We start from the raw sequence: 15,681 nt of genomic DNA, 5'->3' as shown, positions 1-15,681 counted from the left end.
TGGCGCCATATTCGAGTAAGTCAGGGCTAGACTAGGATTAGTCAATGTCCTACCTAGGTTAGATGTCTAGGTGAGTCAAAATCAATTTTAAAAATCCATTTTATTTAAGTTTTAAACCATTGGTTTTTAAAGGTTTTAAATTCAAGTTTTAAAAACCAAATGTGGGTCCATACTAGGTGGTGCCACATTTGGACTTTTTAGGGTTTAATTAGGTGTTAATTAAGGTTTAGTTAGAGTTCATTTAGGGTTAGGAAACCATAAAAAATCGTCCTCCCTTGGTGGTTTTAGATAGAGTTTGAAAAAGTCAAAGTTAGGTATTAATTAGTCCTAATTACATGGGTTTTGAAAAACTATAAAAAGGGGTCTTTAGAAGGGCAAAAGGGAGCTCTTTTTCTCTCAAATTTTCGTGGCTTCTCTCTCCTCTCCAGTACCTCCACCTTCCTCCATTGCAGCTGCAGCCCCAAGGTGAGTTATTTAATATTATTTTATTATTTTTTTATTAGTTTTTTATGATTTTTCAATAGATTTCACCATAGAAACTCTTGTGTTCATGGATTTAACCATGGATTTCATCCAAGAACCCCAAAATCAATTCAAGAAGATGATCTAACTCTATTCCATGCTGTTTTTCATGATTCTAATCCATTAGAATCGTTTATTGCATTATTTTTTATATTATTAACCGATAAAACATGTGATTTACCCTTTTAATAGGTTAAATCCATGCTTTTAAAGGTAACATCAAATTCCAGCCATTGATTTCTTGTATTTTATTTATTTATTTGTTTATCCATGTTTATTACACGTTTTTCAGCATAGAAATAATTTTTATTTTACTGTTTTAGTGCTTATTTTATTGTTTTTCATTAGTTAATGCATGTTTTCTCAAGTTTATTAGATTTCTGTGTGTTTTTAGTTTAGAACAGAAAAGAGCATGCTGTTTTGGATTGAAATATTCACTGTTAATTGCTGATTTTTTTATATATGATACATGGTAAATGAACTACTGAAAAAAAAAATCAGAGTTTTTGGGATTTGGGAACCCTGTCAGAAAAAACAGACATCAAATCGGGTTTTTAAAGCTTTAAAATCGTGATTAAAATCAGGAAGGTAACTTGCTGTGATGATATTTTTCTCATCCTATATCCGATTTGAGATATGTAAAGTGCCATGAATTCATATTGATTAGATCTATCTACTGTGAATTTTTGAGATTTTTTGATATCTGTTTTGTATTTTTCCTCTAACAAAAAATGTGATTTTAAATTTAAAATTCGTTAGGGTTTACCAAAACCCTAATTAGACTTGTGTTGTTCATAAATCCCAAACCACAGATCCGATTCATGATCTGTAAAAAGTGAGTATTATTATTTTTCTGCCTACTGTTTATTGTTAAATTTTCAGAGATTTTTGATTAAGTTTGCCATTTATTTCTGTATTTTCAATCTGAAGTGGCTGTTTTAACCCCTGTTAGGTTTGTTAGATTTTAGTTCAGATTGCCGGAAGGGTTTCTCCCTAACCGGAGATGCTTTTTTCAATCTGTAAATTGGGAAATCTCTGTTTTTATTCCTAGTTTATCTCTTTAAAAATTCAGAAGTTTTCATGGAGGATTGACCCCTGATTCGGGTCTAACTCTGAAACTGGTTGGTGACCTAGGTTAAAAATAGCTTATTTTAGGTTGTTAATGCAATTTTCAGATTAAAATAATGTCAAAAAAATATTTTTGCAATTCCAATCTGATTTTAGGGTTATAATAAGTGTCTGTGCCAATTTTTATGAAATTTAGAATTCATTTGATGTCTGAATTAATAAAATTGCAAAACAGGATCCCTGAAAGATCCAAAAACACTGCCAAAATCACAATTTTTGTGATATTTCTTGATTTTCGTGCATAAGTGTGTGTTTTTAGGGTTTGTTCATGTTTATAATCATATTAGGGTGTTTCATGTTTGATTTTGTGTTTATTTCAATCATAAATCCCAAGTTTTTACCAAAATCTATTTCAGAAAACCCTGATTTCAAGGCCATAGTCTTGCTATCAGGGGCAATTTGGTCATTTGACCTCAATTTCAAAATTCTAAACCCTAATTTCCATATTTTTAATCATGTCACATCATATTTAGTTTGATTTATCTTCATTTGAATTTCAAAACTTGCATTTTATAAAATATCTTTCTGAAAACCCTGATTTCAAGGCCATAGTCTTGCTATCAGGGGTATTTTGGTCATTTTGACCCCAATTTCGAAATTTCAAATTCCATTTTCATATTTATTCAATCTTATTTCATATTTTATCAATTTTTATTTAAGGGAATCATGGAAAAGGCTTATATCTAGCAAAATCCAGTAATTTTTAGATATTACTGGATAAACCTAGAAAAGCCAACATATCATCACTAACAAAGTTTTCTAGTTTTGCAGAGACATTGAAGACTTTATTTTTAGTCATTTAAATTCAATAGTGATGTAAATTAAATTAAATTTGGAATAAGAATTTAAATTTCAACTTAGACTAGGATTGCATTGCATATAGTTTAATTATGCAAATATTAAATGTCTGATGAATGCATTATTCATGCACATATTTCAAATTCACTATGGTCTATACAAATGACACGTGCACTAGCTCTTATGGAGTTGACAAACTTGGTGAAATTTGTATTTATGGCCATAGTCAGAATACGAATGATACCCAGATTTGTAATCTTCGTATTAGCCACATTCAGCCTACACTCTTAGGCTAACTTCAAAATGCACTGCATTTCTCAAAAATACAAAAATGATTTCCTCAATTCCTCAAAATCAAGTCTTTCAAATCTATATTCATTTAATTCATGCATTTGCAAATTTTAATTTCAATTCAAAAAAATCAATTTTCTCAAAAATTTCCTAAGTCTTATTCAAAAATCGATTTTCTCAAAATGTGGATTTGCAAAGGATATTTCAAGTATTTCCCAAGTTCCAAATTCGATTTTCTAAGTTATATTTTCAATTTCAAAGTTCTAATTCAAAGAAATCAAGTTTTCCAAGTTATTTAAAATTCTTCAGAAATTGATTTTCCTAAAACACTTGGATTCTTCAGAAATCGATTTTCATTTTCCTCAGAAATATTCTCTCACTAAGTTCATGATTTTCAAAGTGTTATCTTTTCCAAGAATTCTCCAAGTATTTCAAATCTCAAAGCAAACATCATGTTTTCAAATATGCATTTTCAGAAAATTCATAGCACATGCCTGATTCTTTGTGCATTTAGGAAATAGAACATGATTTAGACAAGTTGAGCAAAGCTAAGCACACAATTGATCCTTGGTTCAATTACCCCTGGTAAAGGCGCCAGAAACGGTTGAATCTCGTACCGACAAGCGAGTCCCATTCTTCGGAATTATCCCGCATTTTAAAACGGAGGCGAGTTATTTTCAAAATCTTTTTCAAAGGTCAGTTTGACTCGCAAAAAGTAAAAATTTTGCGATGATAACAGGTTTGGCGACCGAGATGGGATACGACCATAACTGATTCAAAATCAGAATGATGTTTTAAAAAGGTTAAAAAAGATTCGAACTGATGAAAATACAGTCTTGATCCAACTAGGACTCTGAAATTTTCATCAGTTTGAATCTTTTTGAACATTTTTAAAACATCATTCTGATTTTGAACCAGTTATGGTCCTATCCCATCTCGGTCGCCAAACCTGTTATCATCGCAAAATTTTTACTTTTTGCGAGTCAAATTGACATTTGAAAAAGATTTTGAAAATAACTCGTCTCCGTTTTAAAATGCGGGATAATTCCGAAGAATGGGACTCGCTTGTCGGTACTAGGTTCAACCGTTCCTGGCGCCTTTACCAGGGGTAATTGAACCAAGGATCAATTGTGTGCTTTGTCTAAATCATGTTCTATTTCCTAAATGCACAAAAAATCAGGCATGTGCTATGAATTTTCTGAAAATGCATATTTGAAAACATGATGTTTGCTTTGAGATTTGAAATACTTGGAAAATTCTTGGAAAAGATAACACTTGGAAAATCATGAACTTAGTGAGAGAATATTTCTGAGGAAAATGAAAATCGATTTCTGAAGAATCCAAGTGTTTTAGGAAAATCAATTTCTGAAGAATTTTAAATAACTTGGAAAAACTTGATTTCTTTGAATTAGAACTTTGAAATTGAAAATATAACTTAGAAAATCGAATTTGGAAATTGGGAAATACTTGAAATATCCTTTGCAAATCCATATTTTGAGAAAATCGATTTTTGAATAAGACTTGGGAAATTTTTGAGAAAATTGATTTTTTTGAATTGAAATTAAAATTTGCAAATGCATGAATTGAATAAAGTTCGAACTTTTAAAGGAAAGCTAAGCGAATTGGATTTGAAAGAAAATTCGAGTCCGAACTCGGATCTCTCTCTCTCTATATATATATATATTGCCGCACACCCGCACCCATGTGACATAGCTTTAAGGTCATGCTTTTGTGACCCTGTGGATTTATTGCTATAGTTTTGACATTCTACGGGATGGCCTGGGATTGATAAGAGGACAAAATTCCCTCATATTATGTATTGTATATCTGGTATTCTGGTGAGCTTCATGTTATGAGGATATTTATAGCAAATATTGCTTTAAAATCTCCACAGTAATCTGAATCTATTGTTTCTGTACTAAAGATGTTTTCTGAAGATTCCAGATGTTGTTGTTAAACTTGAACAACTGGTGATTGAGAGAAGATAATTGTTGTTACATGATACCTAGTATGTTCTAATGAATTGCTATAAAAAACTTCTGTCACATGGTTCTTGACAATGAATTGGAAGATTAATCAGTAGTTTTCATAGGTGAAATCTGAGCAGCCAACAGTTAAGAACTTCATGACTTGGAGATGCTATGGTATTGATATAGTGATTCAGCTTGCTGCACTTGTGAATCACTTGTCATAAATAGTTGCCTTGGTTCGGTCACCATTATGATGTAATATGTAATTGTGTAAAATCCATGATGCAACATTTGACTGTGACGGTGGCTAGAGTAGACCACTATTATTTCTTTGTTTTGCCATGGAACAGAGAGAAAGGAAAAAATGCATGCTACTTGATAATAGAGTGTTAGTCTAAAGTGCCATGCTTACCCTTTCATCAGCTTAGGCATGAAGCTCAACTATATACATTAAACAAATGCTCTAGATAATGGGAATACATGTTTATCTATGAGCCAAGTGAAGCTGACTGTTCTTTACAAGTTTGTTTCTCTGTTTGGCTTCTAGGTCATTTGTAGCATTCTCATGATGATTATAATTAGTTATCTTAGTTATTTGTTTATAGTTGATTACCTAATTATTATTAGTTTCCAAATTTGTCTTGTGGCAATCAACCTGCACAAACAAATTAAGGATAAATTAACAATTGAATAAACAAACCATACAACTAACAATATGAATAAACAATATACAAAAAATAAAATCATGTTTACAAAAAAATTAACAACAATAGATAAGTGAATGTTTTCTCATGATAGATAAGTGAGAGTTATGTGTTGAGTTGTTTGAACTTTGAAGTGGATTTTAGTAGCCTTTATTGAATCAAATCTTGCATGGGCAACCTAGTTGTGGCTCTTATTTCTTCTATATGTATCCATGCCTTTACGTTTTGCATTCTAAAAATTGAATGCATCTCTGTGTGTGTTTTTGTCTCTTTCTTAACCTGTCACATGGGTGCGGGTGCGGGGGTCCGGCACTTTCAAAAACCTTGGGTGCGGGTGTGCGGCAAAAAAAATAAAAATAAAATATACATAAATAAGTATATATATATATATATATATATATATATATATATATATATATATATATATATATATATATATATATATATATATATATATATATATATAGAAGGGGGGTCCGGGGGTTCTCCCCGGCGCGGGTCCATTTCATAGGGCAAATTTAAAAAAAAATCCAAAAATGGACCAAAATGACCCTGGGTGTGTTGACCGCACCCAGGGTCGGGTTGACCACATCGGGTGACGCACCCACACCCGCATCGCGTTGACGCGGGTGCGGCACCTGTCTGGCCGAATCCTTGTGACATGAATCTTAACACTTCTTGCTTTTGATTATTCTCTAGTTTAGAGATGACATCTGGAAAAAAAATAAAGGGCGATGCTTCATTACAATGGTTTGCAAAGCTAAAAGCTGGGAAGAAACTTCTCATTACATGTGAACATGGTGTACCAGTCGATAAGAATAGGGAGAAGCTAAGTGCTAGAGCATTTATTTTGCAAGGGACTGCTCAAAATTTCTATTAAATATCTTAAATTTCAAAGATATGCCTTGTACTCCAGTTTTAGATGTCTACAATGAGTTAGCGCTAAGATTTGTATATTAAATGAGATTCATTCGTAGTAATATTGGATGATGATGCTAAGTTATTACCAAACTGGTTTTAGTAGGTCCATTTTAAAGAAACAAGGTTTCGTTTCATTTCGTACTACTGTTGAGTGTTATGCCCATCTACCACCATATATTATGGATAGTCAGTGGCAAGTACTAGTTCAACATTGGGAGACTGAGGGTGCTGAGGTTAAATTTTAAACTATAGTCATTGATTGATCTTGATTGAATTTATATTTTTTTTAACAAGGGGGGTTTTAACTTTTATCTTATAGGGAATTAGTACTCAAAAAAAGGCAAATCAACCAAAACTAGTTATATACAACACATTTGGCAGCTACAATCACATGAGCACTCGTTATGATGTAAGTTTTTACTCATTGCATATAAAATTCATTGACTATATATATATATATATATATATATATATAAACTAAACTATATTTTATTATTTGAAAGTATTATGCAATTTTGGATTGACTACAACTTTGGTTTATTTATTTATAGTTGAAGAGAAAGAAAAATGACAAATTACCTCCGAGGTCAAAAACATGGAAGAAATGTCATACTAGGAAAACAGGAGTTGTGAATAGCTAGACAAATGAAATCATTGTACAAAACTTTTTATTAAGCATATTTGATAAAAAAATTGCGTAAATTAACTTGAATTAAATTTGAATAAATGTAGGCTAGGATAGACGAGCAACATGCTTAGTTGTCACAAAAGGGGCTACAAGACGGTACTAGCCGAAATGATGTGTTGTCTTAAGTCTTGGGTCAAGGCACGCAAGACCGTGTGTGGGGTTTGGGGATGGGCGTCTCCTCTAGAAAGCACATTCTAGGCCCTTCATCATCTAGGTCATCACAAAATTGTAGTTCATTGTGGCAGGACAACCGAGAACTGGTTACTAGGGTAAATGCATTAGAGGGAGAGTTGTCCGAGATCAAGGAGATGCTAAATCAAATCCTGAGGTCTCAGGTATATATTCAATCATATAATTGTACAATCTTTTTTTATTTTAAAGGATCATTAGCTTTTATGGTACATTTACTTAACAATTGTTTATTTTAATTTTGTAGGATTCGACATCATCATTTCGGCAAGATAGCTGACAACCACTTTTAGTTTCTTAAAGGTGAACAATCTCCTGTCACTTATATGTAGTAGAACACCGTGCTTGCTATGTAATTTACGTGTTGATGATATTCGTACATACTCTACTTTCAACTCTCAAATAACATCAAATGTTCTTTATGCAAGCAGTGGTTATGGAGGGCTTGGACACGATGGATCTTCATTGAGCTTCAACATTGATACTAGTGTTCTTTTTGTTATATTTGTGCAGCAGCTTGGATTTTGGATCGTTGTACATGACTATTGGTTCTATTTGAATGTTTTGTCACAAACATTGGGTTATTAGTTGTACCTTTTTTTGAATGTTTTGTGTGAATCATGAAATCTGGTAAATCCATTTATGAGCTATGTATTCTTGGGCTAAAACTTCTCTTCAAGAGTTTGGCTGTGATTTTTCTTTATTGGAACCAGTGCACCTAATCAAGAAAAGGTCGGTTTAATCCTTGATGGATTCATAAAAATGCATGCGGTTATACATAATTTCATGATAAGTTAGGCGGTTCTACATCCCTTTCTCTGCTATGTTTACCCTTTTTCCGTTTCAGTAGCCTGGATCCATTGTCTTTTCTTACACGTGCTGTGGCTAATGCAATGGCTAGATTCTTTTGATTCTCGTTGATTGCTTTCTTCTGCTAGGTTGCGTCTTGCGTGGTAATCTACATAATGTGTTTAGTGGAACTGCAAACTACTTTTTCACTTGTAACATGACTGCTTTCTTCTGCTAGACTTGGAAACTTGTTTTTTATGTTATTTGATTAGTTTTTAAGGCACCTTTGAAATAATACATGGAACAACATGGCCTTCATTTGGAATGATTGTTCAGACATATTCTTGTTGATAGTCTAATGTTGGCATTACTACTGGTTATTGAGTTTCCTGTTAGTACTGTGTGTTGCTTTAGGTTTTGCATCCTTTGTTGACAATTGCAGCTTTTGTGAAAATTTTCAGGTAAATCAGAAAATGATGAAATTTACCCTAATTAAAGATCTTTATGGGGAAATTGATTGACTAAAACCTGGTAAAGTGATAATTTTTCTGTTTAATAGTTTAGTTTGTGTTATTTGAGGTTGATCTAGTGGCTTCTGTGTTGTTGAAAGAATTGTTTCTTTGTTATATGATGTGGACCATCATCAAGCCTTATCTCAAGTCGGCTTTGTTATATGATGTTGGCCAACAGATCTATTACTCTCACTGTTGCCAAAATCTTTTGTGTGCTTTCTGCTGCTCTACATTCCTAAGGAGCGCTATTTTCAGGAGGAAAGTGGAAAAAAAGTATGTGGCGTTTCTTTCTTTTGCAGACGGTAAATGGTTACTGTTGTGATCGGTCGTGCCCAGAACTCTTGTGTTGAACTAATGACGCAGGCAATGAGATTGTTGCACCCTTGTTTACGTTGATACTGTAAAAAACTTGTTAGTCTTAGTCACACGGACTCAGCTAAAAGGTCGACGCACTCGCGTCGACACACCCCGACACGGGTGCGGCTTCAGACACGGGGCGGACACAGTCAACTAAGTGTCAGACTTGGTCAACGCACTGAGGCCGAGTCCGTCTATATTTTGGACTCGGTCAACTTTGATCGAGTCTATTTTTGTTTATTTATTAAAATTAATTTGGACTTGGGGCCCGACCCTTAAGAGGCTACGTAGGGGGAGGGGCAGATGGTAGACCCCTCCCTGTCGATCGCTCCATCTCCCCCACTCGTCCCTTGCTCCGCATCCTCTTCAGGCTCGTCGGTGACCCCGACCCCGGCGACCGTAGCCGCCGGCGATGCCAGCCACCAACGACCCCAGCCATCGAAGCCGCCGGTGACCTCAGCCATCGGCCCTCTCAGGTACATCCCTCCTCCTTCTTCTGTCGCCCCCTGCCTTGGATCTGTTTTTCGGTAGGGGGCTCCGCCCCCTACCTTAGTCGCAGTTTTTCAGCAGGGGGCGGAGGCCCCTATCTCAGATATGTTTTTCGGTAGGGGGCTCCGCTCCCTGTCTCAATCTGTTTTTTCGGTAGGGGGCGGAGCCCCCTACCTTCATTTGGTTTTCCGTTAGGGGGCTCTGCCCCCTGCCTCAGTCACAGTTTTTCGGCAGGGGGCGGAGCCCCTTGCCTCTGTTATTTCCTGTCAAGTACACACAGTGAGAGGGGTGGTGCTCCTGCTACTATTTTTTGAAGTGTTTATTAACTTTATTTACATATTTTGGTGCGTACTGCATATGATTTTGTGTTCAGTTTTCAATTTCACTTTTCTTTTCAGTTTTCAGATATAATGGCGAGTTCTAGTGGCAGTGTCAATACAGTTGGTTCAAGTTCTAACTCCGAATTAGAAGTTTCTCAACCACTTTGGAGGCTTGTGACAAAAAGGATAAAAGCTAGTGATGGTGGTGGGAATGTGCAGTTTCTTTGCAATCTATGTAAGACTGCTTTCACGGGTTCTTATACGCGTGTGAAAGCACATCTTTTGCATATTCGTGGTCAAGGAATTAAGCCATGTTCTAGGGTTGACAAGGACTTGTTAAAGCAATTAAAGAAAGAACAAGAAGAAGCTGAAAAGGAGAAAATTGCAGAGATGAGAAACGATTCGATTAATCTACCTTTTGCTATTGCTAGTGATGAACAAGAAGAGCTTTTGAAGAAAAGAAAGATGAAAGACAATAAAACAATACAAGGGTCATTAAAAAACATGGCGAGAGCAAAAATTGATAAAAAGATTGGTCAATTCTTTTACTCAAGCTCAATTCCTTTTAATGTAGCTAGAAGTCCATACTGGAAAGATATGATTATATTTTCGGCTAATTGTAATTTGAGTGGTTATGTGCCTCATAGTTCAGAAAAACTAAGAACAATTATTTTTGCAGAGAAAAAAAATAGAATTGAAGACTTGTTAGAGACCCAAAAATTTGCATGAAAATGACATGGAGTGTCTATTGTTTCTGATGGGTGAACTGATATACAAAGGCGATCACTGATAAACTTCATTGCTTACTCACTTAATGGGCTAATCTTTTTGAAGATTGTTGATGCATCTGGGGAGTATAAAGATGCTGAATATTTAAAGAGATTATTTGTCGAAGTGATAAAAGAAGTGGATGCAGAAAGTGTGGTGCAAATCATTACTGACAAGTTCCAGTTTGCAATCGTGCAAGAATGGATTTGGCAAATGAAGATACGTGGTTCATATATTTTTTGGACTCCTTGTGCAACACACAGTTTAAATTTGACACTTAAGAGTATATGCAATCCATCAAAAGATGATGTACATGCAGATTCAGAAAATAGAGCATGATGTTCGAAATATTAAAATTTTTATTGTAAACCATCATCACGCCCTTTCTATATTTAATACGCATTCTGATCTCAAGTTGCTGAAACTTGTTTTGCTTCTCTCATTGTTATGATGAAAAGAATTAAGCAACTCAAGAATGCATTGATGATGATGGTGACTGATCAAGATTGAGATTTTTATCGTACTGAAGATGATGTTAAGGCTTAAGCTATCAAAAATTGCATCTGCGGTGATTTTTGGTGGGATAAAATTACATATTTTGTTGAATTTATAGAGCTATTTGAGAAATGTTGAGAGAAGTTGACAGAGATGTACCCATGCATAATAGAATTTATGAAATGTGCGACAATATGATTGAAAAAGTTCAAAGTATCATTTTCAAACATGAGAAGAAAGATGTTGCACTTGATGATTCAGAATTTTACAATCATGTACATTCAGTTTTAGTGAGAAGATGGGATAAAAGCAATACACCTTTGCATTCTATGACACACTCTATCAATCCAAAATATTATGCAAAAAAATGGTTGGCAGAAGGTCTTGGTCCTGTTTCTTCAAATGAAGATCCTGAGATATCAAAGAATAAAATGATATGTTTGGAAAGTCTTTTTAATGATCCTCACATGTTTAAGGTTGTAAATAGTGAGTTTGAAAAGTTCTTAGAGAGATTTGATTCTTTAACAACACTTATGGCAAGGGACGATGAAGATCTCCTTAATTGGTGGGCAACATATGGATCAAAGACACTAAATCTACATCTTGCAATGAAGTTGTTATCCCAACCTGCTACATCATCGTGTTGTGAAAGAAATTGGAGTACATATGCTCAAATTCACAATATTAAAAGAAACAAACTCACTAGTAAAAGAGTTGAGGATTTGGTTTATGTTCACTCTAATCTACGATTAATTTTTTGCCGCACCAAAGCTGAGTATATACTTTTTTTCTTTTGTATTCAAAGTTCGTATTTAAATATTTGTATTCAAAGTTTGAAGTTAGATACTAAGTTAGTCATATTTTGATGCAGTTGTGGACCATCCAAGTATTGAGATGTAAATCCAGAAGATTTTGACTTTGAGGGAGAACATGATTTGCATACTCTCACATGGACTACCTCGATCCTGTTCTTCCCTTTAATTCAGAGATGAGGCAAATTTATGATAAGTTTTGTTGTTATCATACTCATAAGCTTCTTTATGTGTTATATTTTGGTAAGTTTGTGTTGTTACTTCAATAGAATTACTTTTTTATTTTTGCTTTAAAATTTACAATCTTATTATATATATATATATATATATATAGCCGTGTCCCCTTGTCCAATTTTTTTTTGCATAGTATTCTATGATCGAGAATATGCTGCAACCAACCAATTCATATGCATCTTGAGTTTTGTTGTTAATATTACTTTGACTTTCATATGCTTATTCTTTTATGACTTCATTGCAGCCAATTTTTGTTTTAGAGTCCTATTTATGTTCTAACGCTTGGCTGTTTTTTTGCAGGCCATGTCTGAGTCTTCGAGCAAATGGAGTGTATGCTAGACTTGAATAAGAAGGTATGCTAAGCCTTAATGTCAATTCTTGCTGACGATTTGTGTGCAAAATTATAAAATACAATTTTGCAATACCTGCTTCATACCTTTTTTATCCTTCATGAAGCAAATAAAAGAATTGAAAGAGAAACACAATGCTCAAGCTCAACAGTCTCTTGATTTGCGAACCGAACTTGATTCAACACAGGTCTTTATTTCGGCTCATTTATTTAAACCAGTGGATTAGTTCATCCAATACTCCGTGGCTAAGGAGGATTTGAGGAACTTATACTCCTGACCTCATAGAAATCTCTTCAAGAAGCGAGGAAGTTGCTTTTCGTGGCTAAGGAGGATTTGAGGAGACAACAATACGCTCTTCAAGAGAGAGAATATGTTATATTTCAACAAAGAAAATCAGGTTTCAATTTTCTAAATCTTGTGTCTTTGAATATTTTTTTGGGAAACCTAGAAAAGGGAAATGATGAGATTTACATATTTTTGGACAGAAAATGCTCTAGCTAATCAGGCATGCATCTTGCTTTCTGAATTTGACAAATCAGTAAGAGATGTATCTGCGTTGTTTGCCAAAATAGGTGTCACTTTTTCAACTCATGGAGCTGCTTTCTCATACTTGTGTTCTTGCACTAGTGCATACTAGTAACTTCTCGTTGGGCTTGTATTATTTTGTCAGAGAAAGGAGAAGCTGAATGGTGGAAATCGGTCATTGGTTGATGAATTTAAAACATAACTTTCGCATAAGCTTAATGAACTCTTGAGTATTGTGGCTGCATCCTTGACTCAGCAAATAGAGTATCTTGAAGCTATTGAAAAACAGTGTAATTCTTGCCTAGATTTCCATGATAAGTTTTTTCTTTTGTTTTTTATTTATCCTTGAAATGTCCCTTTGAAACTCATTTCAGTGTTTTGACACCTATATCATTAATCCATGTCAGTCTGAACTGGAATTGGAGAAGAAAATGGTGGCTTTGAAAGGTTTGTATGCTTCTCATCTGGAAGGAAATGTCGTCCGGCTACATAAGGCAAATGCAAATTCTAACCTAGAAGAGGTTGCATCATTATGTGCAAGTAGCTTGTCTTCTGTTGTAGAGGTAAAGATTTTCCTGGACTGGAATTTCTGTTGTTGTTTAAGTTCTTTGCCGAGTGAATCCTATGATTTGGTTTGGTTTAGATACTTAATGTGGAGGCTGGAGAAGCAAAATAAGATGTTCAAGGATTTCCAATCTACGTTCTTTGATCACCAATGTGAAATAGCTAATTTTGCTAGAGAGCTTGACTTTCTTACATGGTTCTAAGACTTCAACATTTATTGTTGGATCATGGTATATCATTGCAATACCATTGCATTTAAGATTTTCAGAGTAGTCCTTAAATAGTAATTTTGTAGTTTTTAGTACATTTAGTTTGGTCAACTTCTGCTAGTATTTACCAGAGTTACCAGTCGAGGAAGCGGGAGCGGGAAGCGATATGGGAAGCGGGAGCGGGAAGCGAGGCACTTTCAAAAATTTAGGAAGCGGGGAAGTGTGGGACCACTTAGAAGAAAATTCCGAACCGTCTCGAAAGCGAACCGAAAATGACTTAGGAAGCGAACCGGATGTGAAAAAATGGGGAAGCGAGGGGCAAGCGTGGGGGAAGCGCGTTTCTCATAAAAGGGAAGCGCGTTTTCCATAAAAGGGAAGCACACTTCCCAAAAAAGGGGGACGCTTTCCCTCACGCTTCAGAAGCGCGACGTTTCGTGCTTCCGAAGTGCGCTTTGGGGAAGCGCGCTTCCCCCTTTACTTAGGCTCTTTCGGTAACTCTGGTATTTACTCGCATTGTTTTTCAGATATGGGATGGAAAATTAAATGAGGGTAGTGCTGAGGAGGCCTCTGGATTGAGGGTGTGTCTGAAGGTGCCAGATTGTTGGGTTGTGAAAAACAAGCGGTAGAGTCGATTTAATGGGTAATTTTGATTACAGCAAATGTAATATATGTACATTAACTGACCGAGTACATAAGTTATGTGATTTTTTTGCATTCAATTCATGATGGAGGTTTGAGCCCATTTATTGTTTGATTTCATCATGGTGTGCATATCTTGATGTGTGGTTTCCTGCATATATGATGGATCTTATTTTTTTATATATAGTTTAAGTTTATTTTATCCGAGCATTTAAAAAAAAACATTAACTATGGCCATGGATCGTAGTTAATAGTCATCGATGATTAGTATCATTAACTACAGCCACATGCCATACTTAATACTCATTAGGGACTACGGCCAATAGCCGTAGTTAATAGTTTGTTATTATCACGTTAGTATCCTCATTTGCTACGACTATGATCGTAGTTAATGCTATCCTCATTTACTACGGCTATATTCACTATAACTTATTAGACACGGTACTATCCACTAAGGCCACTTGCTATAGTTAAATCCTATTTACTACAACTTTTTTAGCATTAATCATGGCCAGCAGCCATAGTTAAAAATATAAAATTTTATAGTGAAACTAGCATCTAAAGCCAAGACCCTTGATATCTTCGGGTGAATCATCTTCAGATGGAGTGGCACAGTGGAAGGAAATCATGGGGTTAGAGATCGACTCAGATGAGGGTTGAAGTCATTGCCAAAGGAGCTCAATGGATTGTGGTCACTGGTGAACTCATTGACTTTTGGTTCGACCCTTGGGTTGGTCTTTTCCCCCTCGTAAGTCTTCTTGAGAGTGACATTACTAAAGAACATTTCAGATCTTTTAGATGAGCGAGAATTACCCATATCATCTCTAATGCAAATTTTTTGACTCACGAAATATCTAACCTTCCTATGCATATTTCTTCTCATGTATTGCATGTCTTATCTAATTGGGGAGGAGAGGAGCATAGTGTGGATCAGCTTTCTTGGAGGCAAAATGAAGAATTTAATTTGTGCACTGCGTGGGAAGTTATTGGAGACCATGGCCAACTTTTCCCTCTTCATCATATGGTGTGGCTGCCGAACTTCTTCCCGATTGAGGGTGGCATACACCTTGAGAATGGCATTGGATAGCTGGTTGCTCACGGTGGAAAGGATTCAATGGTTCGGCGTTTAAATCATAAACAGATGCTGCATGTGTCACGAAGCCGAGGAATCCAACTCTCGTTTGTTCTTGCATTGCCTTGTGGCTCTGTTTGGAAACTGGTAGCTGGAATGAGAGTTAATTCATTTAGTTAAAACTTCAAACTACCTTAGTGGTGGATGTTTGGAAACTAGTAGCACGGATAGGAGTTTATGGATTTGAGATGAGAAGTGAGGTCCTTTTTCTTTTGTATGTGTACTAATGAATGCATTTAGTAATGGTAGTTACCAAATCCACGATTTGGAGTCTG

At 35.2% G+C, this 15,681-nt stretch overlaps 1 protein-coding gene across 4 annotated transcripts in view; it reads left to right on the top strand.

Annotated features, from left to right (window-relative positions):
- LOC149821149 (putative U3 small nucleolar RNA-associated protein 11) overlaps positions 1 to 15,561 on the top strand; it is a 33,166-nt gene extending 17,605 nt beyond the window's left edge. The window contains exons 8-15 of one of the 4 annotated variants that reach the window (XM_089983462.1): positions 7,268 to 7,357; positions 7,459 to 7,514; positions 8,462 to 8,531; positions 12,288 to 12,340; positions 12,525 to 13,152; positions 13,270 to 13,425; positions 14,876 to 15,022; positions 15,186 to 15,561. The gene's annotated coding sequence lies outside the window, so the exon portion shown is untranslated. Of the gene's footprint in view, positions 1 to 7,267; positions 7,358 to 7,458; positions 7,515 to 7,642; positions 7,765 to 8,461; positions 8,532 to 11,812; positions 11,934 to 12,287; positions 12,341 to 12,524; positions 13,153 to 13,269; positions 13,426 to 14,875; positions 15,023 to 15,185 lie in introns of those variants that run through there. The other 3 variants (XM_089983464.1, XM_089983466.1, XM_089983465.1) reach the window with 3 other exon arrangements.
- The last annotated feature ends 120 nt before the right edge of the window (positions 15,562 to 15,681 follow it).

Source organism: Nuphar pumila, chromosome 12 (assembly GCF_984573655.1).
Source record: "Nuphar pumila chromosome 12, dmNupPumi1.hap1.1, whole genome shotgun sequence".
Classification (NCBI taxonomy): domain Eukaryota; kingdom Viridiplantae; phylum Streptophyta; class Magnoliopsida; order Nymphaeales; family Nymphaeaceae; genus Nuphar; species Nuphar pumila.
The sequence above is the reverse complement of the archived record's forward strand: the minus strand, read 5'-3'. Positions and strand labels throughout refer to the sequence as shown.